Below are 15,865 nucleotides of genomic sequence, written 5' to 3' on the forward strand. Positions count from 1 at the left end.
TTATGAATATTTAATAATACATACTTAATTAATAGTATTTGCAAAACCTATTCAGTGCTTAAAAGCGGAACATATGATTTATTATTTTTTAAATAAATGAAAACACGTTAGTTCAATTCCATTCAATTTAAATACTTTTCTTAGAAATAATCCTGTGACCTTTGAGGTTTTTATCCCAAGGTTTTCCATTATTACCTACTGAACGTGGATATAGCTGCAAACAAATTTATTTGCGACAATATAGCTTACATTATTATAAAAGCAAAAGTCGTTTTGATTTGACCGGGCCGTGGTAAAAATCTTCATCTCAATTTGTACAACTTTCTTTTATCATTAAAATGGGAATTGTGATTAATTCCAAATTATTGTTATTATTTTTGTAAATAAGTTAAAATACGAAGTTTTGGCTGTATTTAAATTCTTGGCCTAAAATGGCTGGTTGTAGCTTTTAGCTTAATTCAATGTTTTTGTTAAAACGTTATATTTTGAACTACGTTATAAGATTTAAAACAATTATTTTGAACTGTTTATGAATATATTTTCTTTAAAATAAGATTCATTTTAAACTTAGATTTGTGTTGTATTTTTGTTTTATAAAAACAGAATCCTACTTTAAAAGTTATTCTAGATATTAAGTATTTCATAACTTTCCGTTCAGTCTTCGATGTGAAGTTTTAATTTTTAATGTTTTATGAATACCAATGAATACTACGATCTCACAAGCGAGCGCTAGGTGTGATGTAGCCGTTCGTGGTTAAAAATATTTTTAGTTAATATTTTTACAACCACGTGGCGCTAGTGTTTCTTCTTAATATGGAGTGTTTTGTGTTTGTCAGTGAGTTTGTGGTATAAAAAATTTGGAAAGCTGTCAATGTTAAATGGTAAGGACATAATAAAGTCATATGTCGGGACAAATCGAGTGCTTTAGTTCATTATTATGTTGGTTTCATGAATTTCTATTGCAATTTCATCGTTTTCGCGAACTTTACATTGATTTAGTTTCCGTTATGTTGACCGCCATCGCCCAGTCACAGATACGCCTTTTTATGCTTAATCTTATCAAACCCTATTCAAAATTACAAGTGTAGTGCGAGTTACCGTAATATGCCTTGTAGAGATATGTATTAGTTAAATCCCTCATTTATTTATATTTACAGTTTAGAGCTGGGTTTCAGCCTGAAAATAACCTCAAATTTCGGTAATTTGTAACCGCTTTCACGACTGAGATTGACAGACCGATTTACGTACATAAATTGACTTTTATTTTCCGTGCTATTGAATTGTATGCTGAAGTTTACTTATAATTATTGTGCAGTGACTACTAGTCTAACCACCGTCAGTGTCGATGAGTACGATTTTTAGTATTGCTTGTATTTGACATTTGCAATCAGCGTCTCGTATGAATCAAATATAAAATATGTGACATTATCATTTTAGTTTACCGGTATCGGTGTGAGGCGTCCAGTTTTTCAGAAAAAAGTGTTTTAATCATTTCAGAACAAAGCTGATTCCTAAGTTTTTTTCGTATTGCAGAATCGGCTCATTATTTATAATCATAATAATTTGTTTTTTTTAATACACAAATAGAATTCGCAAAAATTTTAACTTGTTCCGTCACCGTAATTATTGTGTATAAGTGTTCATTATTTGAGAATTTACCGTTTTTTTATGTTTCAAGTGTTTTTAGGGATACTCGATGAAATACAAAAAGTGAAAAAAGTGTCAGAAATTATCTAAAACGCGTAGGTACTTGTTTCCGCTTCTGTTTATGCCTAAACGATAAAGTAATCTTCTCGGTTTTATAAATTAACACTGTGCTCTAATCTTGCATTAGCAATTGCCTGTTAAGTTCCAAACCAAACTTCTCGATATTATTGGATTTCTCACAAATTTTGTAAGTATACTACACCTACCAATCTTTACATTGCATCACATGACCTAATTTTATTTTGTGCAATTCCTTAGGATTAGCAAACACCTGATACACCTACCAAGAAAATCTCATAAGATTTGGCCCATTATCTAATTGGATATCACAAGCAATCAATTAAAATATTGTTTGGGATAATATCATTGTTGCTAATTTAGTTTGAAACTCGCGTAAAAAGGCTTTTGAGTTGAAAAAATTTCGAAATATCTTCAACAAAGTATGTTATTTGTTATTAGATTTAAATGTAAGTATGTCGTGCACACGCGACTTTCACTGTAACCGGTCTTCGCGGTTATTCACCAAAAAGGAGTGAATTCGTGGAATGCTGTTAATTACTTAATTTGTCACGTCATGCCAAAAGATTATCGTGTTAAATTATTTAAGTTTCTAAACCCCCGAGCGAATTATTAGGATTTTCTGACAGGTTCTCATTCGAAGATATGAAAAGAGATTATCGCATACCTAATACCAACATCGAGAACGACTCGGTTCACCGAAAATAACATTCTTGTGATAAAAATGTCGCAGTTCTCCGTGGCTACATGTCAACGTTCTCCATCTTTATTTTTTGCCGCCAGTTTTTTATATACGAATTTCACCCTCACCTTTTTTGATAAAAAATACGCTTGGAGATACGTCGCCCAACTACTTATTCATTATTCATTGAATTTTTGAATTGCATAGTAGTACCTGCCTATGTTGGGAGTTTTAGGTGAAAACCAGAATAGTCCCATGTTCCTGTTCTCTGGTCCAAATTACATTCACTGTCCCGGAACTATTGTAGGTACTATATTCCCGGAACAAGTGGAAATTAGGAAACGAAATTAACAGTGGAAAGAGAGAAGGTCGGGAGAAATATGCTCTTCCGATCTGGTCACAAGGTAGCCAATGACCATTTCATGTATCGATTCGGATCTCAATGTTACTTTTCACCAGCGGCCCTGTCCTATCGGAAGTTGACTTTTATCAGGATAATCTTCACTCTGCAGGTTATAGCCCGACAATTCATTCTTTCATATCACGTCTTCCCCAATATTATCTTTCATCAATCTTCCCCTGGATTATCTGTTAAATAACCTTGTATTTGTTGCTCCCCATAACGTGAACAAGATTTTAGTTCAGGACAGTCTCAGTTTTCTTAATAATTTATTTGCAATTTGATGCTCGCACATTTTGGTTTTCATGAATCCCATGATGGAAATTTTAGTGTTTCATTGAATTCTTGCCGTGTCCCAGAATGGAGTTATATTAAGACTACCTTGTACCTGTCTAGTTGGTTTGCATGTGACTCAGTCCACTCACTACAAGATTGGCACGCTGCATAATATTATACAATATAGATAGGTACCCAATGTTTGTTTGGCCCGCGGTGATCGCCGACCTTTCACCAGATCTTCGTGCTACAGGGTGCCCCAATGCACACTACGCATATTATGTACTTTACCCACATGCTGAACGAAAAAAGCGTCACCGGTGCTGTTATACACACACGGCCAGTGTCCACTCCGTGATGTTGAATTCTCGTCTCGGTCAAATGTGATTTCCAGTTCTAAGAACCGATCCACACATTCCTGCGAGTCCGACTGCGTTCCGAATAGCGACATGCTCAGACGAATCTTTCGTACGATATTCACGTCGCGTTTCTGCTGGTGGTTAACTTGACACACCGAGTTGATGTCGACATAACACTATGAAGACTATTCCCAAAGCCCTTTTATATTTTACACTTGCTGGCTTCTATATTACCACCCAATTCTCATACCAATAGTCAATGTCATATATCATTCTGTTGGGACAGTTTCTGTGCTGATATTCAACACTTTCGGTACAGGTTTAAGCCGCATACCCAATTTCTACCGATTTATAATTAGTTTCTCGTTAACTCTTTAAATTTTTAAGTTCATAAAAAATATATGTTAATTTTGAACATAATATTTATACATTTGTTATGCCGAAACGTTAATTATATTAAATTCCCTTGCTAGAAAAAAATCGCAAAGTAAGCTCCGAAAATTATTAAAAACACGTATTTTTGTTGTTATTTCATATGTTATAGGCATGAAAAAATTCACAGTGTATCTTTAAATGCAACTAAAGCATTCGTGGAGAGATTTTTGCTTTATTTCAAACGAGTCGTGTTTTATTAAATATTTTCACAATTTTTGCTTAGTTATTGTCGTTTTATTAATATTAGCGCGCTCCCTCTAACATTCGTATTTACATACATCCCTTTCAAACCATCTTTGAACGCTTACTACGGGGTCTTAAAAAGTACAGTATCAACAGTGCGTCCCATGCTTAACTTTAATTTTTTGTTTTTTCAAACTTTTTTTAATCTCATGACTCCTTTTATTGCGTATAACTCACCTGCTTAGGCAAATATATTTCTACCACCCGGATTGCTCAGGCGGTTGGTGACAACTATGTTGTCACCCTCAATAAATGGTTGTAAATCGTGGTATGTTCCAAAAACAACCTATTCGAATAACTTTCAAAGTTAAAAAAAATGATTAATTGCCCGGGGATTTTGTCGGATAAAGGGTTATCTGTAAGGACCTAATGTAATGATAATATGTATAAATAAACGCCAATCGATCCATCAACCTATTTACGCTTTAAATTCCCGTATCATCCATTTATGTAGATTAAAATTAAATAATTGTTCATATTTAGTTCCACAGATGTTTGTGTTTATACAGTTGTTCCTCCGTCGCATATCATTCCCTCCTGTGAAGTCATATGTCGTGCCGACCGACACGCGATCGCCTTAAACATGTACTAATCACGCAATACAAATTTCCGCGAGTAAAAGTATTCTGATACAAGAGAATGTCCGATGAAACCGATTACGATTCAGTCACCCGGGTCTTAGTCTTTTATCTGTCTTCGTTAACCGCCGATAATCCCTTCAGCGTTTGTCCAAATGCTGGTGATCGTTATGCCTGAAGACTGACCAAACAACCCAACAGCAAGTGTAAGTTTCCGAGTCTATCTTGAACATCTTGCGTGAAAATATCCGCCAAGGTTTTATAGCCCTTCCAGTAGGCATTATCGCTCGAGATTCAACGCTTTGAAAAGAACAATATGACGTTTTGTCTTATTTTTTGGCCGTTAAATAAGTATTTCAAAGGTTCGTGGCTCACTGTGCTCATTTTGTTCCAGTTACAAAAAATCTGCAAATTTCAGAACGTATTTCTTAACGAACGTATTAACGTATTCTACGATACAGGAAAGATCACACCACAGATGCAATAGGAGGTTCATGTAAAATTGAAGACATCAAGGAGGAACGTATGGAGATAGAACCAATTAAGATCGAGATAGTAGATGACAGTGAAGAAGAACTAGATGACCCTTGCTCGTTTTTGATAGAACTTTTCAAACCGGAGCATCTTGTTTTTCTTCCACATTCCCATCATAGCCAGCAACAGTCATGACAATTTGCAGCCAATATTGAATGTTCAGAAAGTTTCATCTACCACTACTCCAAAGCAGTATAAAAGAAGAGTAGAATAATCTCCCACTAAAATGATTAAACAAGAGTTTCCGGAAATACACGATTTCCATTCATTTAATTCTGAACCCATAATAATTCTTCACCTAAAAAACAACATTATTGCAAGACCTTCAATATGTAATGTCATAACTATCAGAATTATAAAACAGAACTTCTGAAGAAAGAAAAACGGAAACAGGTCGAAACTTACAACTTATCAGACTTACAACCATTCTGAATAAAAATACAAGAATCACAAACTTTGCAATACGCACATGAAAACAATTCAAAATTTTCAGAAAACCGTTTGGTAATATCGTGAATCTAGTTCGATATTAATATGAGGAGACGCATGAACACGGCCCTTGCATGAATGCGACGACTGCCAGTACATCTGCCCGGACTACGAGAGCCTGGCGCGGCATCAGTTGAAGCACAAGAACCACAAGTTCCAGTGCGACAAGTGCATGTTCACATCGCTATTTCATCAATACTTCTGGAACGTGCACACTAGTTAGTGCACATGCTTACCCATCGCACCGACAGTATCAACAAATGCGACAAGTGCGACTACGTCTTAAATGCATCAGTAGGGTCCGGATTTTATTTTATTTTTTATTTTTTTTTAAATTTTTTTTTTTAAATTTTTTATTTTTTTTTATTGAAACATATAAACAAGGTTACAATTTTTTTTACAATATAAACACCAATATTTCAATCACTCTCCTAATAAAGCAGCTGCTTGTGTTTAGGAGAGGACAACAAAAATATTTTAACATTTGTTTAAATTAAACAAAAAATATTAGTAATAAAACAAAAAATAACAATAAAAGTAATAAAAATATAGGTTAGTTAATAAATGATTCAAAGAATTTAAAAGGCAAAAACATATTTCTAAACAATAAGTAAAGTTATGAGGTGGTACAAGTGTGAGTATTTTAATTTAATTTTTTTTTTATATTTTTCATAGTTTTCTTCCGATCGTATATCAAGGGGTAATTTATTAAATAATTTTACACCCTTGAATATATAGTGATGCTGTGCTATTGTGGTTCGTGCTAGTGGCACGGTTAGTCCTCCAACAGATATTATTCTTTTGCTAATATTCAATTGTGGTAAATTATTTTTACTAAAGAAATCTTTATGTATTTGTAGGACTGCAATTTTGTCATAAATTTTTGTAAGTGGGGGAACCGGGAAATCTTGAAAAACATTTATAGTTGGGTAGTAATATGGCTTTTTTAAGATGATTTTTAGTAAATGAACACAGAACTAGCGATAATCCATGTTGTAATAGTGTAAATCTTCGATTTTTTTGTTAGCTCCGATATACAAATCACTTCCCTGGAAAAATGTATTTTGCTACGCAGATCCTAACTCTATGTTTTACTCACATAATAAGTTATGTTACGAATGAATAATATCGGATTAGATCATTTCCACAATGAAGTTATGTTAGCAATGAGCGGAAAAACGCGGTGTTAACCCTTTCCATATTCATATTTAAAAAAAACAAACACCAAGGTTTTTGTCTTTTTTTCAATCGTATTGTATTTTGGTATTGTTGAGTATTTTGTATAAATTTAGCTACGAGCTTACCCAATAAGCTGAGCAATTTCATGTATAATGCAGGGAATCTCTCTCATATGGTTTTTTAAGGGGCCAAAAAAGACAACTTTCTAAGTGGGAAAGCGTCCTTGAGGTGATTTAAAAAAAAACGGTCCTGTTTAAATGAACCAATGATTATTATTATTGTCGGAATGAGATCATTTTATCGGTCAATATGACTACTAATTACTTACTCACTGGCCACGGTTGTCCTTTCTGGAATGTATCCATTGTAACGGAAAGTGGAGAACTTACTTACTGCCGGATGTGTGCCCACTGCTGTGCATTAGTCAGAGTTCAGAGTATGCACAGATTGCACGGCCAATAATTTGGTTCGCGAACCCGAGCAGTCGTTATTCTAGTACGAGTCGGCGGATTACGTCATTAAGTGTGTAGATAGTCATCAGTCATCCGTTATTAGACCAGTTTTGTGAACATACAGACGTAACGCTGACAATTCCGTTGTAATCTCGTCACCTTTATCATAAATGAGGGATCTAATGCTGCCTATACACAATCATGAGAAAGGAACGAACCATCCGCAAGCTGCGGTTCACGCCGTTTGCGATTGATTCGTTCCTTTCCCACGATTCGTGGTTCGGCTCGCAAATGTATACGCAGTATTGCAGACGTTGCAACGTAGCTTTCAGTGGCAGACCATAATTTTTCAAGTGAGTCCAAATGCTATGTCCAATTCCTAATTAAATCTTGGCGTATAGGATGTAATTTAATAATACACTGGGCGCAAGATACCCAAGAAAGAAGACCAAATTACCTTACCTCTAGTAAGACCAAATTTCGATGCGATATAATAAATTGTAAGTCAAGTCGGCGCTTGCTCTTGCATCCTGCTTACGTTATAGCAAATTAGACCGGTTGGACAGAAATTAACCCAATGACTAAATAAATCTCTATTCAATGGATTAACCGCACTCATTAGCAGAAAACTAAAGTTCGCGGTGCTCGGCCCACGAATAGAACAATGAAAATCTAGATATTTTTTATACAATATTCGAACTTTGCCGGTATGTCGTTGGTTCGCCATCCGTGTGTTATTTGCGAGCCGAGCCTCGAATTATAGGAAAGGAACGCAGCTACCGCAAGCGGCGTTACGCGCCATTTGTGTTTGCTTCGTTTCTTTCCTATAAGTTGAGGTTCAGCTCGGCAGTTTGACTTCGTATATATACGTAGCATTAGACCAACAGAGGGGCAATCGGTGTTGCAATCAGATCAGCTAGAAGCTGGCTGGACAAATATTACTTGCGCGTAGGTGAATGGTATCATTATCTTATTACTGCGCCACAGTCTTGTCAAGGATTTCCGAACCTTTTGATTTAGCGAAAATCATGTTTCCTCCTTTTTTTATTCTATTACGGTCGAAGTACGATATTAATGGCCATTGACCTCCAGCAGGTATTCTTTTCTTACTAACTTGTAAGCCGAGTCCACCGAAGCTCCAGCCTTTCTTATCACAGTTAGCTCGTACTCGCGTCCTCTTACCTTCTGCAAGAAGTCAAGCCATATACCCATATGTCCCACGTTAACACCTTTCCTCTGACAGTAGCCCAGTCTGTTTGATGAAGTTACCATGATTATCATTGGGTCTCCTGATTCCATAATGTGGCTCCCTAGATCTGAGTCTTCTTCCCGCCAATAAGGGACACTGGCACCATTGATGAATCGGTGTTTGTTCACCCTCTTCACATTTCTTTTACAGCTTCTGATATTTTCCACCCCACACAGCTGCACTTGTCTCCTGAGGTGACATCTTCCTAATAGCCCCTAATAATAATAATTTAGTATTTGGTTCGCTCGTTTGGGGTTTGGCCATTTTGACCACTTTTGCATTATATTCCCTTTTCTTTCTCCCAGTATATCGTGCCATACTATGTTATTTACAGCTTTCAATAAACAAGTAAAAGCGAATCATTTTTTAACCAAATTCATATAAAACTTCCCCGAAATGCCCCTGTCACAGATTTTAAATCCCAGCTTGTACAAAATTATAATGTAGGTCACCTTGCTCATGACTCATGATAATGATACATGTCACGGTATCCAGCTGATAATGCATTCGAGAGACAATCGTGTGTATGTTTTGCAGCCTCCCGACTTCCTGAAGCAAATCACTTTCCATCATGTTTTCATTGTTTTTATCAACAACAACTCTTGCATGATAATGTTATTAGTTTGCATCGTGTTATCAATATAAAATATTATCTGTTTTTTGTAATATTAAAGGTTTGAATTATAAAGTAAGAAATAATTATTTGCCTTAGGACATCGGCAATGATAAGTATCATCCTTCAATAATGCTCTAGGTCATTCGTGATTATTATAAAATCATCGTGTTTCCTGTTTTCTGTCTTGCACACAGTCACCTGAATGCAAAACTTATTATCTTGACTGCACTTGAGCAAATCTTAAAGGCCCAAGTTTATTTTTTATAGTGTAATAAGTATCATCATCAGGAAAACCTCAAATTGTAATATTTAATCATTGAAGACAATAACGACTCTGAAATAGAAAAGACCCACAGACATATGATCATATGTCTATGAAAAGACCGAAAAAGATTCAGTCGCATCTAGGAACTCTTCCTTCCTCTATACAACCCAGGAACTCTTCCTTGCCGGGGAAGTTTTCTGACCACTGAGCAATTCGACCATTTTAATCAAGTTTATTTTATTTGTAATGTACGTAACAAAAGATTAAAATATAAATAAATAAATACCAACCGCCCAGTGACAGTGTATAACAATATGTAAGAATGAAACAATAAGTAGGTATTTAAAACAAAAACAACATAAAAAAAGACACAATAAGGTTTGGGTCAAGCGAAAACAAGTGATTCGAGAAATTTAGTTCTGGGTGCGATCGGTAAGTATGTATGTCCGGAATCATCTCACTACCAGTGGCTGTTATATAATATAGTCGACACTTTCGCACAAGAGGTTGGGAGCTGTGGTTCTCTGGAAAGGAATATGGAAAGTTTTGGGGTTTCTGAGTAGACGGTGATTGATAACAATTTTGTTTATGGCCGAGAGGGAAGAATCTACATGGTTATGTATAGTGCAGATAGAAAACGCTGTTTAAATAAAAACATGTTTTTACCGCTCACATTTCATTTATGTACTACCTACAATTTGTTTTTTAAAATAGAATTTTTATTTGTCGGATATCAAGTGATTCTAAGGACGGGTTGTTTCGGAGAATTTGAACAATTCATCAAATTTCAACGTTCATTTTCGGGTTCTGTGAAAGACTTATTCAAGTTCTGTTTTTATATCATTGTAGGCTAGTTGCTTGACAAAACTGAAATAAAAACAGAACTTAAAAAATCTTTCACAGAACTTGAAAATGAACGTTGAAATTTGAACAATTCATCAAATTTCAACGTTCATTTTCGGGTTCTGTGAAAGTCCTATTCAAAGTTCTGTTATTATATCATTATAGGCTAGTTGCTTGACCGAACTAAAATAAAAACAGATCTTGAAATTTTTTTTCATAGAACTTTAAAATGAACGTTTAAATTTGATGAGTTGTTCAAATTCTCCGACACAACCCGTCCTAAGAACTGGTTGTTTCATAGAATTTGAACATTTCATCAAATTTCGACGTTAATTGGCGAGTTCTGTGAATGTCCTATTCAATTTCTGTTCTTATATCTGTATAGGCCAGTTACTTGACAGAACTGAAATAATCACAGAACTTAAAAACTAATTTTTAAATTTGAAGAATTGTTCAAATTCTCCAAAATTATCCGATTTGTATAGAACCTATCAGTTTGACAGATAGAAATTGGAATAATGTGGAAAAAAGTATAGTTAGTCGATCGGTTGAAAGGTGAATCGGGCGAACTTTTTCGTAACACGATAATTTCAAATACAACTAATTTATTTATTTATTTATTTATTTTTCATGTTCTCCGTAAAACGGTTATTCACCAATACATTATGGAGAAGATTACAAATTAGACAAAAAGTATAGCAAAACACATAAAAAGGTCAGTTTCACTACTTTGTGACATACGTCAAAAGATAATTGTTAAACTGCCTGTAGGTTACGTTAAAAATGTCGATGGTCAATGCAGACTCGTTGAGCAGTTCAGTCGCTCTGTTGACTGGGGCGTTCTGATAGGCAGAAGTCCTCGCTTTTGGAGCATAAAAAAGGGTATGGGACCTTCCACGAGTATACTTGTCTGGGGCATTTATAAATCTACAAGTCTCGTATTCCTTTTTTACAGTTAACTATAGTTCTGGTATATATAGTAATGGAAATTATGGTTCAAGCCGAAAAGGGTTCGTTTTCCAGTAAGTAGTAAGTTGTATAAAATTCATGATTCATGAGACATGTTCCAGACAGATTTTGAGCTTTCGAGTTCATGGTAGAAATATACTTATGAATTTAATATAATATTATGTATTGTCAGGAGAACCAACGTATGATCCGCTTTCACAAGACCGGAGTCTTTTTTACGAATGACAGATATTAACTTATTGACTGTCATAGATAAATATATTTTTTTAACCTCTTAGAAGACGACTATTTCTGACGTTGATGGATAACTTAGCAAAAGAAAAGACGACCTCCTTGGTTGAGTGGTTACGATCCTCGGTTACGCACCAGGAGATCGCGGGTTCAAATCCAGGCGTGCAAAAGTAAATTTTATTTGATTTTTATGTTTCTTCACAATTTATTAATTCAAATTAATATACATATACTATATTTGCGGCACTCAGTATCGCTTTGGTGAAGTACCACGATTCGGAATCAAAACGTTGCTTGAAATGGCTTTAGCCGCGTTTTGCGACCCGATCTGAATAGCCAGGTACTTCCCCTCCTTCCTCGCCCCATCTCCCTTCCCTCCCATTACTTCAGCCTCACAAGATACCCCAATTATTGGGGATACTATAGTGAGAACTGGGTCCAGATGATTGGGAGCAGTTGGAACTCCTGTGTGTTACTAAAAACACAATTATTGCTGACTTATTGAAAAGATTAACATCACGTTTAAACTTTTCGAGTGAGTAATAGAAATTGTCGAGTCTTTAATCATTTAAATTTATAGATTTAAAAAAAAAGTAAGACAAACATTCCCAGGTTACGAAAAACCTGACTATATTGACTATACCTGAAAATCTCCTACTACTATCACAGTAAGCGAAAAATATTGCGTATTATGTCGTAATGCAGGAATTGAACACACTACGCTTGGGTGGGACCCAGCGATGCCAACTCAGCCATTGACCGGTCGATTGATTGAATCTTTGATAGGTCTTCGCCTCCGATCCATTTTTATTTACAAGTCCAATGTTTTTCAAATCGATACTTATTTGGGTCGCAGATCGTATCAAATCAAGGCCTCATGTAATACGCATCCGTCTACTATTATTGATTTAACCTTTCTACGAATTATTTCTAATTTGTACACGCGTTCGACACGATGTACTAAATATTAGAACATCTTCTATCATTGGAAGATAGACACGATAGACTTTTGAGACTTAATAATATTTTGTATTGTTTCAATTTTTTAACCGTCAAAACTTATCATGGAAATGTCGTGGCGAGTGAAAATCATTACGTAGAACTAGAAATGCCACAATAAAGATATTAAGAACTAGTTTGGGATACTTGTCCGCAGTCCCCCCCATCCCGCAGTAGCCCCACGATACAGCTCATTACTATACAAGTAAGCATCTCTTTAAGGCGATGCCATACGTAGTAATGCAAAATCATGTGTTTTTGGTTTGAAAATTTGGTCGCCTAGAAATGTTTCAGATGCTTTAATTAAATACTGTGAGTAGAATACATATCCTGACCTTTGAAATAATCGAGTATTTTTTATATAAGTCATTTTATAAGCCCAGAAATAAATAATGTATAGGCCTATGAAAACTTCTTTAAAGTTAAAAATCTCCTACTTACGAACCCATTTTCAGTTATGATTTTATTGTATAATGTGGCAAATTAAGTTGTTTATAAAATTCTCGGAAAAAATTAAATTTTTATGCCTGAACATCCACAAAATAAAATAAAAGGCACTTTTTGGCCATGTTTTTTTATTGCATAAATCAAAACAGGCGGATGGTGTTAAGCGGGAATTTAAACCTTATCGCCATCTACGTAGGGGTTTTTATTGATAGCGGCTCAATTTAAAATATTACACGACTTAGTGCATCGCCTTAATCTCGTTTACCTGTACCCCATACTATTCTTTATCGATGGCCAAAGGTTTTCATACTGTACCACTATAAAAAACTCTAACACTATAAGCTTTGTTTATTTTATTTTATTTATGTGCGTTATAAAACAGTCTTTATACATACATACATGCTTGGCGGTTTTAAGAAGATTATGTTATTAAACAATAAAATACCGATTTTTAAAATTTGAAGAAAACTAAAATGATAATTACAATTTACAAAATGGTATTAATGTTTCTTCTCACTTCGTTACGAGCATTTATTATTAGGTGAACATTATCAAAGTGTACCCTTTATCAACGCTCAAAAGGTTATTTGAGTGTTCCCAGCATGTTCGGCGTTTAAGTTTTTTCCAATAAAAGATCCCCTACCCCGAAATGGCTGGGTCGCTACCCTCCGGTAGTATTAAACCAGTATATGCCCTGGTCTTCGATTTCTAGCAAACTCACCATAATTTTCCTCAGTCTAGCTACGTCTCACCACTTCTTACTTCACCCACCACCCCGTTAACTCCCCCTCCCTCAAGGGGGGTTCAGTCTGCCACTTTTTATTGGCTGCTAACAATTTAACATTTAAAAAGTCAGCCGATTGTAAAATATTTCCTCACATATTGATGAATTTTAAAGCAAAACTTTGTGGTGTTCTAAACATTTTTCTTGTAATCTATCATTTCGTGTTTTTTTTCGTGTGGTTTTGGGTGTGAAACATCTTACGGTGCGCTTAGGGGGGTAAAACCGATTTTTGCGTAGCAAGCATGGCAAGACGGGATGATGCTCTTGCACGGAACGACGCTTCATTCGGCCAGCAAAACTCTGTGCGACATATTGGTTCTACTCACTAAAATTGGCAACGGATCATACTAAATTATGATATTTTTTATTTCTAATGTTTGTGTCTACATATTTTGATAATTATTTTCAGAAATATAAAGATTTGTTTACTTCAATTTTGACTTCCTTTAATAAAAATCAATTTCAATATTTTATATCAGCCAGGTGTCCCTCGACGGCTATAATTTTTTTTTTGCATCGTTTCCGTAACCTGGGGTACTAAGATTTGCTCATCTGTTTTTTGTCTGAATCAACGCAAATATTTTAAACATTCAACGCCATTTCCATCGAAAGATATGGAGCTTTGAAATAAATATTTAGAATTTTCTATAAGACGATTCAGATAAGACGAGTATAATATGATTTAAGATTTTCACGGCCAAAAGTATTTTTGTTATTTGTTTTTGGGGTGTTATGCCGTGTTGCGCTAACTCCTTCTTTAGCCAACGTTTCGGACAGCATTGCAGTGTCCATCATCAGGGCAGATGTGTTATTTGGCATAACACCCCAAAAACAAATAACAAAAAAAAAAGACGAGTATAGTTTTTATTTTACTTTACTATTTACATTTATTTGATTGAATAAACCAGTGAAGTTTCAGCGTAAAATAGTTATATCAATAAGAAAATTGAATGTTAAATTCGAGCGACATCGAGTAGTATTAGGTAGATATCATAGACATATGAATATTAGTAGACCTGCCCTAAGTGATTAAAAGCGTATTATCCCCACTCCCCATACCGGTTCCATTGGAGCCGGCTGGGCTCGCGTATGGCCTCAAGTGAAATTTGAAAACGTGACGTCATCATTCTTGTGCGAACTATGGTCGAGGCATCATCGGTTCATTTTACGAAATAACACGGCAAAATGTTGACTTGTGATATGAAAACTTGTAAAAATAGATGTGAAAAAGAGAATAAACCCAATTGTCGTATTACATTCCATAAGTAAGCATTATTTTACTTTATTTTAAGCTTATTCACACCGTATTATATGGATCAGTTTTAGAAACATATACTATCACATCACAATGTAGCGATTCTCAAGTGTGCTCATCGTTGTTTACTGGGGTAAGTAAATTATGAAACATTTGTAAAAGTGTCTTAACTAAATACTCTGAAACTAACTACGACTCTGCAAACAGAAGAAATTTACTTTGCCGAATTTGGACTTCACAAATTAGTTCATAACGTGGCGAGTAATTTGCGCTCCCATGTAAAAATGTCTATTCATTCAAAAGCAGATTTTACTTTTAAGAACTAAATGGTGATATTATAATGCGAGATGCCTATTTACTGTCAGATTGATTTATTGACGAATCACAGTCAGCTTAACCCCCTTCGTTCTTCAACAGTTGATTTTACCCCTCGCCATTATCTTCTAGTCTATTAATTCCTATGTCTGTGGTAGATATATATTTTTTAAACATTTTGAATTGAAATTCAACAGTTATATTATCTCCTCTAACTAGCCAGACGGAAATGGTTTGAATGAGACTTAAATATGTGCACAAAGGTAAAACCAGAAACAGGTAAGACTGTAGAATGTTGGCAATACTATAAGTTGGGAAATGGGATATGCGATTGAAATCCTTGGCTTGAAAATGTTTGGGAGCTACTGGATAATCTAATCGATATGCCAGTCTTTGCTTCTTTGCTGTAATCTGTAGAATTTAGTCTTAAACTTTTATTTGATGGATGTCTTCACGAATAATCTTACAACACGACTTAATAAGCCAGATAATAGATGCATTTAATAATAAAACTAATGATTAGTAACATGGCGTGGATAA

The 15,865-nt window shown here is 35.0% G+C and overlaps 1 protein-coding gene across 4 annotated transcripts in view; it reads left to right on the forward strand.

Moving 5' to 3' along the window:
* Positions 1 to 784: 784 nt before the first annotated feature.
* Arf6 (ADP-ribosylation factor 6) overlaps positions 785 to 15,865 on the forward strand; it is a 94,795-nt gene continuing 79,714 nt past the window's right edge. Inside the window, exons 1-2 of one of the 4 annotated variants that reach the window (XM_089650499.1) lie at positions 785 to 881; positions 1,679 to 1,894. The gene's annotated coding sequence lies outside the window, so the exon portion shown is untranslated. Of the gene's footprint in view, positions 940 to 1,678; positions 1,895 to 15,865 lie in introns of all 4 variants that reach the window. The other 3 variants (XM_089650506.1, XM_089650514.1, XM_089650520.1) reach the window with 3 other exon arrangements.

Source organism: Hesperophylax consimilis, chromosome 3 (assembly GCF_061612785.1).
Source record: "Hesperophylax consimilis isolate HC1 chromosome 3, BYU_Hcon_1.0, whole genome shotgun sequence".
Lineage (NCBI taxonomy): Eukaryota > Metazoa > Arthropoda > Insecta > Trichoptera > Limnephilidae > Hesperophylax > Hesperophylax consimilis.